General features: G+C 45.9%; 1 pseudogene; it reads right to left on the bottom strand.

The window, feature by feature from the left end:
- Window positions 1-9,294: 9,294 nt before the first annotated feature.
- The window catches only part of LOC121836445, a 91,121-nt pseudogene continuing 86,890 nt past the window's right edge, over window positions 9,295-13,525 (bottom strand).

The following is a 13,525-nucleotide window of genomic DNA, read 5'->3' as shown; positions in this document are numbered from 1 at the left end:
CCAAAAAACCAATGTGGTAGAGATTGCTTAGACATGACAGCTCTAGCAAGAAGACAAAAGGAATCTTGCAGACACGGCGCTCCGAACTCAGCCTGAAGCCTAATGTCAACATTAAAAAGAGAATGATAAATCAAATGTCTCCCAACGAATAAAAAAGAGGCAATATGATTTTCAAGAAAATCGTCAGTCACTTTCGCGTTGCCTTGGAGCACCAGCGAAGCTCAAAAATAAACAAAACAGCAAAACATGCGCACAAAAAAAAAAAAAAACATGCACGCAAACATGTGGATTGCGCCAGATCGGTAGTCTAAAATACCAACCACATGTGGGCGATCGTACGGGCAGAATCCCTGTACGAGCTTCAACCAGCATAGTTCCATGTCTTAAGCTAATACGTTGAGGGTCTACAAATGACGGCATGATTACGTTACACACGCTCGCGTGCACACTTGCTGTCTCTTAATTAAAAGCAGAATGCTCCGCCGTCACGGTGAGGACCCGGCCATGTGATCTCGGGATTCGCGTCATGGGCTTCTGATCAAGCTAGCCCTTTAAAGGCGGGGCTAAAGGGTGAGGTGTCAGTCGTGGGGCATTTGGCACGGGCTTTTGACATTGGGTGCTTTCGTGCACCACCAGATCGTACACAGGGCATGAACTTTCTGTAAAGCGGTCTCCCTTGTGGAACTTGGCAGTCCACTGTGATAAGCGTTCGTATGATTTTTTGCTAGATAAAATACCTATTCCGGGCAAGTAGGTACCGAAAACAGAGGGTAAAATTTTCGAGGCATTCAAAATCAGTGTAAAGAAGGATGACGGTTGCATCAGTGCGTCGTCACTCGTTTCATCAAACAAGAAAATCAGATTCATTTGGGGTGAGGTATAATAATGTGTGTATATATGTTCGTGTTTTCCAAATAAAATTCAGTAGCCAGTAGCGCTCCGAGTGTGCACTCATACTTCTTTGTGCTCGTTTTTTTTTTTTTTTTTTTTTTTTTGCGTTTTGCAGTTGGCGTTATTTTCGGCTAAACTCTGAATCAAAAACAACGTTATCGTCTGCTATCAGTGCCTTGGTGCCATGTTGGAGGCATTCGGCGTGTTATTGTGGCAGCAGTAGTGCCGTAAAATCATAGAGCCGTCCTTGTATAACCACGTTTCAGAATATGTTCTTGTCCTGTCAATCGCACCGGGGTTCTTCACTGGACACGAAATGGAGTCTATAAACCCGTAGTTAGAGCACGAAGCTTTTCTCTCGAGGTCATAGAGTCAACATAATAATCTGGAGCGAAAGGTCCCATGCATTTGGCCGCGACAGAACTGCGAGGCATTGACGCGGACATCGGCAGCCCCATTTGGCGGCCCCGATGAGCCCATATCGAGACATTTCTGATCGCAGTTTTCGGCCCCCAGGAACAAACATACGGTCCCCATATCAAGATCGGCAATGAAATAAAAAAAATTCTTCATGCACCCTTTGCTCATGTGTAGTCGTAAAATGATGTACTTTTATCCGGGTCTCTGGAAAACATGTGCTGAGGTTTAGTACGGGTCATAAAAGCTTTTGTCCGGCAGAGCTCTTGTTCGGGATTCATGGATTCATCAGTGAGGATGTTTACATCGCCCGCATGGATTATAGTCACGTGACCTTGTGACTATTATATGGAGCGCTATTTCCACTGTGGTTACGTGGTGGCTCCAATCTGTTGTATGGTTACAAACGACCGACCGGCGGACCGTTACGGACGCGTGAAGTGCGCAGGGCTCGCCCATAAATGCTACCACAAAGCAAGCTATGTTATGAAACGATACAACGCTCGTTTTGATGAAACCGTCGATGGGACAGCACAGGGTGCCGACGAGACGATTTTGTCGATGAAGCATCCTCCAACAAACTGATTGCCATAGCGGATAAAACACGTCGATAAAACCCATTTTCCGGATTGCTAGTTGGAGGGGTTATTAATCATATGATTTGCGTAATACCGAGGCAAGAGAGAGCGGGTGCACTACTGAAGGAATGCCCCCACTAAACAAGAGCTCACGCGTTGAAAGCATCCGCCACAGTAAATATATTCAAACCAACATGTCCGAAAAAAAAAAAAAAAGTACATTGGATAGTGTTTGGCGTTTTACAGCGATAACTCTTCGAATCTCTAAAACTCGCGAACGGTTTCCACGTTGCCTTCACTACAAAAACAGATCTCAGCTTAATATTTGAATGATTAACTGTCGTAAAGTGCCAACCTATGAAAGACTAATCGAAAATTATTCAATCAGTTATTAGCGCACCCTTCCCGCGGATATTTATTTGTTCTATTTATTTATAAAATACCTACGGTGTGCAGAGGGCATTATTTTAGGGATTAATTTCGTACATAAACTATCAAATTGTCACAGGTAGAGAAACACAGCGTCCGACTACATAAAAGTCCAGTTCTCAAATTGCAAAAAGAAAAAAAAAAAAAAAAAACAGGAATAATAAGAAGGAACACGATCCATCAAGAGCACAGCACTCAAATATCACGCCAATATGGCACTATACAGGTATCACTGGTGACCCGTATTCTCGGAGATCACTCCTATCACAAATCAATTTTTTGGGAAAAAAAGAATGAAGATTATTCACACAATTACAATCTGTTTCTAAAAGTGGTAGCTTACGTTAAAAGCACTTACGCTACTTTCGCGAGCACTCTGCTTGTGAAATAGATGCGGGTGGCTTCCAGCTTTTCTCCTGCACTTCAAAATACTACAACACCACCAACATATATTTCCGCGCGAATGCTGCACGTGCCCGAGGCTTGTCCTTAAACAGCGAAGGCTACCGGCACGAAAGTGCAGCCTTCAGAGGTGTTTTCGCGGAATGACCGCTTGCGCTAGAAATTTTTGTTTCAAAGGGAGGTTTAACCGCGAGCCCGCGCGTGTCGCTGACTGGTTGGAGCTAGGAGCACGAGGAGCGCAAGCTCATTCTGTAGAACGTGCTATGAACACCAGGAATACTTCGTCTCAACTCAGCATGGACCATTGTTGGTCACACGTGCTAAAAGCGCGAGCTAATTGTTTTGGATGACGCCTCGGCGGGCACACGAGCGCTCGCGGGTGCACAAGCACTAAAACAGCATCTGCGGTTCATTCGGAGGTGAAACTAAGTATAGCGCGTGATGCACGTTAACGACCTCAGGTTAGCGGTCGTGCTGCACTATACTCTGTTTCATACTTAGCGTGCAACGTTGTCGGAGCTACTGGCGCGAGCGTGGGGCTTGATCTCGTTGATCATTTGCACGCGTTCTCGCTCAAACAAAACCATAGATGAAGCCACGCGCTCGCGCCAGTAGCTTTCACAGCGTTGCACGCTAAGTATGAAACAGAGTATAGCTACGCGTGTCTCATGTACAGCGTGAACCAGTGTCGCAAATCTTGAAAGGCAGACCGACCTCACGCCGAATAATCTCTCACGAACAGTTTGACCTTTGAATCGAGTGTACACCAACTCATTGCGTGTAAACAAGCACGCGTTTGCACACAAGAGCTCCGCGCACGACGCGCTGCATGTACCCATTTTCCGAAGTGTGAAGCGTTCGGCCATGCTCCGTTCAACAGGCTGCGCCACCGCCTAAGCGCGACGTCATAGATTTGGTGTAGGTGGGACTCTTGTTTAATTAACGATTCACTATGGCACATCGACTGTAATTTCGCCTTCATTTGTTTTGAAATAATGTTTTCATCCGAAATACTATCTATAGATTACGAATGACGAGTCACTGATCATTTATACGCCAGGCGAGCACGGGATGGCGGCCCCTCTCATTGGAAATGCACCGGTGATTTTGGCACGGATGTTTATTTCAAATTTATAATATAAGCACTCCTGACCTGTCCTATCAAAAAGATGTTTGCTTTTTTGGCAGCAATGACAGCAGGGTTGCACAGAAGCATATATGCATTTAAGCACGTCCCTTATTATAGGGAAAATTTAATCGAGAAAAGTAATTAAGGTAAATTAACGTAAAGTTCTTTTGTATAAAAATAAAAAAAAAATTCTGCCATATAAGTGCACACGTCAGTACTTAAATGATTGTGTTGTTATCCATGAAGCGCGCGAGAAAGACCTTCTTGAGAAAAAATGTGAAACAGATACTTTCATAAATATATTAATTAATTCATTTATGTATTTTCCGTGTTCACAAACATAACAAATAAATTATCGTTGTCCTATATATTTATGCATAATTGCGCATGGAATACCTACTATCAATGACACATTCAAAGTGTCACTAAATCTTTGTTCTGTGGAGATGCCAAAACGGTATTCGGTCATATATTCCGAAACCGTTCGTAAAATCAAAAACAGAATTAAAAAAAAAAAAAAAAAATATGGCAGCGCTACTCTTCCTAGGCCCCATCGTTCGCAAGGCATCCGTTCTAAAGTTCCGGGAAGCTTGCTCGTGGGCAAAACGATCTTGTTGCTTTCAAGGTTGGAGGTTTCGCGCGCAGAAAGTGATGTCAGGCGATAACAGGCCGGAAATTGATTGTATAGGTGAGCTCTTATTTCGTTCATCTCTAAGTTGACAATGCGGTGAAGCTAAGCGTTAGCCAACCATTCAGTGGCCTGACTCCTATCGCTTGATTTCGCTCGCCTCGCGTGTGTATGCGGAGAAGGGGTGACCACGTGGTGCGAGACTGACAGTCAAACGGTCTAACAAGCACGTAGTTTCCACCGCGCTGTCAGCTTACGGGGGTAAAGTCCCCGATCCATGACTAAAGGCTTTGTGTGGCAACTGAGGACAGCGTGTGCTTCCGAAGGCGGTAATCCAGGGAATCCGGACTCAACGGGCGCCTCGCTCGTTCCTTGCGCACCTTGCACCCAGCTTGCACTAATGCTCCATACAAAAAAAAAAAAAAAAATAAGAGAAAAATATTAACGAATTTTAGTGTCCGCAGCATGCCCATTCCACACCATCTTTTTTGTGCTTATTTATTTGTTTTTTCGAAGTTTTTTTTTTTAAGTTTTTTCGTGAAAATATTTGCGTCGTAAAAGGGCTGGTTGGTCGGTGCTGGTTTGTTGTCGATTCGGTAACTAACAAACACAGGAGACCAAATTAAAGTTCACAATCTTTCCACATCATGACTTTCAGCTGGCTGGATTGGTACCAAGACCAAGCTTATAAGTAAATTTGGCTGTCTCTAAAAGACAGATTTATTTATCTTCTAAATTCCTCTAAACTTATTTACTCTCCAATTTCCTCTGGGTCCTAAAAATTTTTTGTGAATCGGATTTCTTTAGCTCACGGATGCGGCAGGCTATGCTTCTCGGGACGCGCTGACCCACGTCTTCTTTACAGCCCATTTAGGGCATTCGGACGGCACTCCAATGCGTGCTTAGAGTGCCATCGGACGTGGGCACTTGAACGCTTGGCAAGAGTACCACGGCACTCTAGACACAGGCTTTTTCAAAGGCCATGCTAGATGGAGGAAGCTACCGCTAGTTACAGAACATATAGACATTTTCGCTCATTCATTTTAACTGAGCTTCTGTCGTCCGTGTTTCGTAGCTCGGGGACATTGAACATAAGAAGCTTGGCATACTTTTTAACATATCGTAGGGCGACATAGAGCAGTCTACGTTCTCCCCCAAATAATTGAGCTATCGCTTGCTGTGTAGAATCAACTGAACGTAAGGTGAACCCGTCAATGGCAGTTTACATGTGGCTCTGTTGGACAGCGAAATAAGACTTCTGTAATACACACTAATGTATCTATATTTAAAGCCAGTGAGATCCGTACCACAAATATCGATATCCGGAATGCTACACGGTGCTTCCGCTGTACATTAGGAACTGTTTGATGAACAGCGGAAAAGAGCAGCGATCTTGAATGTTCTCTTATATCGAAAACATTTCCTGTCAAGGGAGCTTCGGAGAGTGAGGTTAAAACAGTTAAAGGATGTAGCTAACTGTGCAGAGTTAAAGGTTTAACCCCCCAGAGCTTTTCTTGAACAGAGCAGAAGACTAATCGACTCCCTCGCTTCGGAAAGTAAAATGTAAATATTGAAAAAAAATGTAGTAGTCAAGCCAAGTTTATTTAATGACTCAAAACAAAGACCGCATAACAAATTTGGAAATCATCGCTAACAACTTTTCCAAACGCTCTGGCTCCGTCGTTTATTTTCTCCACGGCGGTGAAAATAAGGGAGCCCCTAGTGTCACGTACCATAAACCTGGCTTGCCGCCATGTATAGGTTTTTTGAACCTATACATGGCTTCGAAACGAACGCCGTGTTTAGGGCGACGCTTTATGAAATGGTCGTCACGTGGCGTATGCAATAGACCGCGCGAAGCCGACCTCTTCTGTCACGGAGGGAGGTTTTCCTCTTTGCTTGCTTTTAATGCGAATGTGGAAAAAATACTTTATTTTATACATATACCTGTTCCTACGATCAGTGAGGTCGGGCTCAGCAGTAACTTGAAACGACACCCCAAAAATATAACAATGCCCCAAAAACATCCCTGGGCTACATAACAACCCTAGGCACTTATGTAACGAAACATAATCGCACACGCGCGTCAGCATCCGCTCATACACCCGTTTACACACTGATCTACATGTTTATTGTTTAATATATCTGTGTAGCAAAAACATTAATTGCCTATTGCTTGGATAAAGGAGTGTCCCCCGCTCCAATGATCTTCCTGCCGCAGGTAATAGTTAAGTTAATAAATACTGAAATATAAACCCGTCAAGGCAGGATGTACCAATTCATTTATTAAAACATCCTTGCCCATCTCCCCCCCCCCCCCCCCCAAAAAAAAAAAGAAGAAAAAACAAGAAAAAAAGAAGAGCGGATAGGAAAAAAAGGTTTCTCCGAGAAAACGAAAAAAATACCTGCGCCGAACTGCGTCGAACTTGCGCCGAACCCATAGTGGCGCCATCTATCGACAGCCCGTGATATCGCGAGGAGAAATTACAGTTACTCTCGAGGTCGAGGGAGGGTTAAGGGAGAGTATCATCGAAAGAAGCGGTCGGGAAAGAGTAACTTCCATGCAGAGAGAGTTAAAGGAGAGTAAGTTAGGGCACTTACTCTCCCTGGACACCTTTTTTTTTTAGAGTGTACTGAAGAACTGGATACGCTAAGGTGTTTCATCAGGGCGTATGATGTAAGCACGTTGTCAGAACAAGCTTTCTATGAAACGTAATGATCCGCGGCACGTTAGTCGCCGAATGAATACGCGTCAAAAGTTCATGCTTTTCTGCAGCTTTTTTATATGTTTAAAGATGGTATAGACAGTTGACCCAAAGTCACACTCACATCTATTTTTACATTTAGCAAGATCGGGTCGTCGGGATCCTACACGGGCTCGAGCACGATGGAATTTGCAGTGTATCGGCCCGGCCAAAGTTAGGATAGGACTCACCTTCATTCTCATTAGAACTGAACCAATACTACCTGTACCCGTTTTCACCTCAAGAACCGTAGTAAAAAAAGAGTCCGGCTTCTCGCAAAGCGTTACTGATTTCCCCCTTTATGCAGAGAATCAAGATATATGCGGGTATGTGTGGTCTTATTAAGACGTACACGTTCCTTATTATGATTAGATATATGTGGTCTTATTAAGACGTACACGTTCCAAACGCCAAAACCATGGGTTTTGGCGTTTGGAACATATAACGATTACTCGGAGAACTTGGTTTCTTTAGAACCAAAACAAACTCACCCACTCAAGAGTACCTTTGCTCGTACACTTCATAAAAAAGACGAACACGAGTTTTGGCAGTCATTAAAATTATACTCTCCGCCGTCCCTGCATTTGTACTGGCCTACTTTGCACTTCCAAAATCAATTATTATTATTTTTTTAGTTCGTATAGCTAATTAGAAGGATATCGGTATCATGCTGCGATTCATAATCAGGCTCAATGGCGAAAGGGCCTGACGCCTATTTTTACCAGTGCCACTGCACAGCCATTGAGTGCTATCCGATTAGCCCTTCTCATTTGCTATACTTTTAAAAAAGGCCAATGATTGGTGTTCCTTTAAAACTTGGGTTTGGGCTAGTTGGTCCATTACTGAATAAAAGGTTAAAAAAGCGCGAACAAACGGGGACAATGAAGACAAACGGAGGACCGGACAGGCGCTTCTCCTGCGCCTGTCCTGTCATCGCTGTTTCTTCGTTGTCCCCGTTTGTTCGCGCTTTTTTAACCTTCTATTCTATTGGTGTTCCTGCCGCGCGTCTTGGAAGGCAGTATACATGCCGGTGCTTTTGAGAGCGTAGTAAGTTCAAGTCGTAGAGTTAAGACTGACACAGTCATATCAAACAATAACGAATGAACAGTGAGAAGGGCGCATGCCTCAACTTCACTCAGACATAAGAAAACGAGGCTTTTGCTTTGCCGATACCAAGTCACGTGAACTACGCTACAGCTAATAACGAAACAAAGTCGCCTCAACCCTGCAATTTATCGGGATTTTCGACACTCAACAATAAAAGCACGACGCACACTTAATTTCCCTGCAAAAAAAGTGGAAGCCGTTTACAACTCCCTGTAACACCGAATTAGAGCGCAGCTCTTGAGGAGGAGGAGGGAAGGGTACTGGGGGGGGGGGGGGGTCAAGTGACCTGGGGGGGTCACGTGACCTTGGGGGGTCACGTGACGATGCCGATGATGCCATCAGCGACGTCACTGATGACGTCATCAGCGATGATGACGATGACGATGCGGATGTCAGTGACGTCATCAGTGACGTCACTGATGACGTCATCAGTGATGATGGCGATGACGATGCGGATGCCGGGGACGTCATCAGTGACGTCACTGGTGACGTCATCAGTGATGATGATGATGACGATGCGGATGCCGGTGACGTCATCAGTGACGATGACGTCATCGGGAAGGTCACGTGACCTCGGGGGGTCACGTGACCCTTGGGGGGGATCACGTGACTTGGGGGGTCACGTGACTTCGGGGGGGGGGGGTCACGTGACCTCGAAGGAAGGGGTCACGTGACCTCGAAGGAGGGGTCACGTGACCTCGGGGGGTCACGTGGCCTTGGGGTGACCTTGGGATGACCTTGGGGTGACCTTGGTTACGCCGACGCCGACGCCGCTCAAGCCGGGAACGGGCCCCTAAGAGCTGCGCTCTAAAAAAAACAACATAAAGTACACAACCGAGCGACACGCCACAGCGGTTCATAATCACAGATTGACGACCAGTCCTTGCGGGATGATCCTTCGTACCAGGACCGACCACAAGAACCGACCAGTACCACCCTGTCCCCGCCTGCAGTCGTCGCACTGCGCGATCACCTACACGTAGACATGGCGGCCGCCGCCATACAGGACCAGAGGAGGCTGACCAGGCACTATCCGGCGTCCGTCAGCCGACCGGTAGCAGCCCCGTTGCCCCTGTGCTGCTGCTGCCCCCTGGACGATGACGCCAGCACATCCGCGCCCTTTCGCTGATTCAAGACGACCTCGATGTCGTTCTTCGTCAGCTGCGCATCATGCTCGTCGCCGTCTTTGTTCTTCTCGTCGGCATCGATGTCAGGATCTGGAGAGGCCGCGTCGTTAATCCTGTTACCGGACACGCCTGCGGCTTCCTTGTTTCCCTTCGCGGCGGCTGTCGGTGGCGGCCGGGCCGAAGCCTTTCGGGTGGTGGAGTGGGTGATGGCGGCGGCGCCGCGGAACTCTGGCCTGGCGTAGTCGGCGGGGCAGTCCAGCTGACTGGCGCTGAGTCGGGACACCTTGCTGCTGCTCAGGTTGCCACTGGCTTGGAAGTCGCACTTGACGTGCCTCAGCTCGCGCCGGAGCTTGTCGTTCCTGGTGGCGTTCTCCAGGTGCAGCATCCACACGAGGCCGCAGTCGCAGCTGAACTTGTTGCCTGGAGGAAAACGAGAACCGTTTATCGAGCGATTGATTGACTTGATTGACTAATCGGCGGATTAACTGTGTAACTGACAAACTGCCTGACTGAGCTTATGATTTTTATAACGTCCCAATTTTTATGTCCCGCCAGCATCATGGGTTGCATGCACATTTAAGGAGAATAAAAACAAAGGATTTATTGTAAAAGTACTTGTTGGGCTAGTTGCGGATGATTTTTTTCAACCACGGTTGAAAGCCCTAAAAAGACGAACACAAATAAGAAGTAATCAACGGCGCTACTCACAACTGTATTTAAAAAAAAAAAAAATATGAAAGCCGTTTACAACTCCCTGTAACGCCGAATTAGGGCGCAGCTCTTGAGGAGGAGTAGGGAAAGTTACTGAGGATCACGTGTTCTCGGGGGGGGGGGGGGGGGGGGGTCACGTGACGTGACCCACCAGAGAAAATTTTCCGCTAGATTTAGCGGAGAAATTTTTCCGCTAGATTTAGCGGGGAAATTTAACCATAATGCACCGCGCGGTCACGCCGACGGCGACTCCGACGCCGCTTAAGCCGCAAAAGGGCGCCTAAGAGCTGCGTTCTAAAACAACGATAGAAGTACATACATATATATATAAATATATGTATATATATATGTTAATAAACCTATCGTCCCCTTGGCTATGCATGCGCCAGGATACACGCCATTCAACCAGTTTACATAAATGTATATATATAAAAAGGAAGTATCTCGGCATCACAAAATGCAATCGACGTGTAGTTGACGTGTTGGGGCCCCCTCTTCCTGATAAAGTACGCCCCTTGCCGCCTGCTGTTTGATTCTTGCTTTTACCTACAATCTTGTTGTCACCGAAGCGTGGCTCACATTTGCAGACCTTACAGGGCGTGGATGAGCGGGCTTCCCTGATACGGTCTTGATGAACGTGGCAGGAGCCATCCTACAGAAAGTAAAAAAACCGCACAACCCGGAACGTGACGCAGTCGGCACGGAGCGACATGAGTCCTGATGTCGTACCTTACGTATACAAAATGTCGCATAACCTCAAGAGGGTCGCGAAGAGGCATGGAGTGCCTCTCGTGTTTTTAGCTCCCAAGAAACTCGGCCAAATTTGTCCTCGAATGGCTAGTGAAAGCAAAAACGAGCGAGCATGTGGTACGAAGCATGTCAGACCGTATATCGAATGCGTCACGGGGTCGCGTATGAAATACCTCTAACGTGTGGAAAATTTTACGTTGGGCAAACGGGAAGTGCACCAATGACCGTTTGAGGGCGTGTGCATAACAATCGAATATAAGTGATGGGACACCTTTGCCCACGAACTGTAGGGCCTGCGAGGCGTACTTTATCCCTGCGCATGTGTAGCCCGAGTGACGATAGGCGTGTCAACATATACATATATATATGAGTGCTCCTATCTTCTTTTTTCGAATACATTTTTTAGTAGCGCCCTTGTTTGTCTTCTCTTGTGTTCGTCTTTTTAGCGCTTTTTAACCATGGTTCAAAAAGGATCCATTGGCGAATCACCGTTGCAAACAAATTATATTAAGTGTAAATAAGTTTTGTATAACTGACGCGGGTGGTCCTAGAACGTCAAGTAGCTATGTATTGTTCCGACATCCGAGAAAAGGATATTGACTGAAATAAATTAGGTCACCTAGAGTTCATAGTCTCCGAAATTATAACATGTTGGGAAAGGAGGTGCTTGAAAACGGCTACACTTGGTGTGAAAGACCTATAGTCAACGAAAAACATAAAAACTATAAGGTCTCAGAAATTACGCACATTTCACGTCACCCAAAATACAGTGGCTAAGCAAGCCTATGCGTGAAGCGTTCGTACCATTCTTCTTGGTTACACGCGGAACATTCAATCAAGAATGTCCGGAAGGTCAAACGTCCTTCAAAACTATCACGAGATACATCATCAGCTTCCACGCAATAAATGTTCTGAGAAGTGCAAACAAACCTCGAAGGCAGCAGACACTGGTAAGACTTTGAAAATAAACCTCCTGCAGGAAGCATCATAATGGACAAACTGTTTTGCTAAGAGACTTAGTTGTGTGCCTTTTAAGCCGCGGTCACACGTTCTTCCCTGCAGACATGATGACAAACATTATCTGCGGGCACGCCTCAAGCAGCTTCCAAGCATGTTGCTCCATGCATACTTTGAACATTGCAGGCTTTGTGCGTACAATCTAACAGGGAAGTCGCATATAAGACACCCCTCAGACGGTGTTTGCACACTCTATGTATTGTAGGAACTATGAACAGTGTGCCCGTGGCTTTAGAGAAAAGCCGGCTAGTGTTCTCACTGTACGGCGTGCCTAGATGATGCCTAGGAATACATTAAGCTGCCCTAGAGGCTTAATGAAGTAAAACAATAATCTGGCGTCATTACCCTTTCAACATTGATTCGGAAGAAGTACAGCGTACATGGATTCCCTGCTCGCAGAAGCTCCTGTATGTATATTGCCTCAAGATGCACGCCGAACGTCAGCCATCGATTTTTCTTTAATCCGCTCTGCTAATGAAAAGGGCGAGTGGTTTCGCCAATGAGGATAGCGGACCGTATTGCGCCCCTGCCAGCAGCATGCAGTCTCAGTAGCGGGTGCTTTCCAAAAAGAAAATGGAGGCATTAAGTTAGAAAGAGAGAAGACATTGGGAAGTGGCAATACCAGAGCAAAATAATAAATAAATAAAACAGGTAGACGAGAAGGTTGGGAATGAGTAAAACGAGAGGGAAGCCTAAATTAATGTCTGGAAATTATTAATTAGCGGGAGATGTTCTCTACACAACAGCAGTTCCCCTAACTCGGGAAACTACAACACGTTCAGCAGCGGGCCTCGCACCATGCGAGTCCAACCGGTCAAATGGCCTCTTCAGGAGGATTTCCAAATCTAGCTTCAGAAAATTTGTCGAAGATCAGGCGACGGTGGTTCTTGGACTATTCGCGACTGAAAAACATCGTACATTTGTTGGCAGTCCTTCTGGCGGGGACAAGACAAAGTCTCCAAGGTACAGAAGCAAACGAAGCACCTATCTCTTTCTGCCACCGAGACAACACTGATTTCATACCATGATACTTATCTCCTTTCTCGTTAGCTGATCCGATTAATCGAAAAGCCAGGAAAAGTGTTCCGTGTCTTTTTCGGTGGAGTAGACAAACGGAGATTTTTGAGGGTGTAGACAAAACAAAAAGCACCGAATAGAAAAGAAAAAAAAAGAAGGCAATTTCTCTTCTGCTTTGCCAATCTTGACCTTTCTGCGGTCCGCGGAAACCGTGTTTGAAAGGTATTATAAGCAAGACCAAGGATTTGCTGAGTTTATGAAGAAATATTACTTTCCCTCTTCGGTTCAATGTAGGCCTCCGATAGGAAACGCCTTTTTTGCTTTCCATTGTTTTCTGCCCGGATCAGCGATCAAATCCGGCGGCTCCGGAATGATCCTGGAGGCCGAACAATGCGCCATCAAGAAAGGAGATTAAATGTAACTCATAAGAAAGAACCTACTTACTTCTTGTTCATCCGGGTCGTGTTTGAGACCATAAACACGGCCGACATACGACATCCCCCAAAGTAATCAGAGAGGTGCCGTCTTTTTTCTTCCAGATTGCAAATTCAGGAGCTATGGATTTGCTCTTCTCAATG

Source organism: Ixodes scapularis, unplaced genomic scaffold (genome assembly GCF_016920785.2).
Source record: "Ixodes scapularis isolate PalLabHiFi unplaced genomic scaffold, ASM1692078v2 PGA_scaffold0__279_contigs__length_252992795, whole genome shotgun sequence".
Classification (NCBI taxonomy): domain Eukaryota; kingdom Metazoa; phylum Arthropoda; class Arachnida; order Ixodida; family Ixodidae; genus Ixodes; species Ixodes scapularis.
Note: the sequence above shows the minus strand (reverse complement) of the source record. Positions and strands in the feature narration are given on the sequence as shown.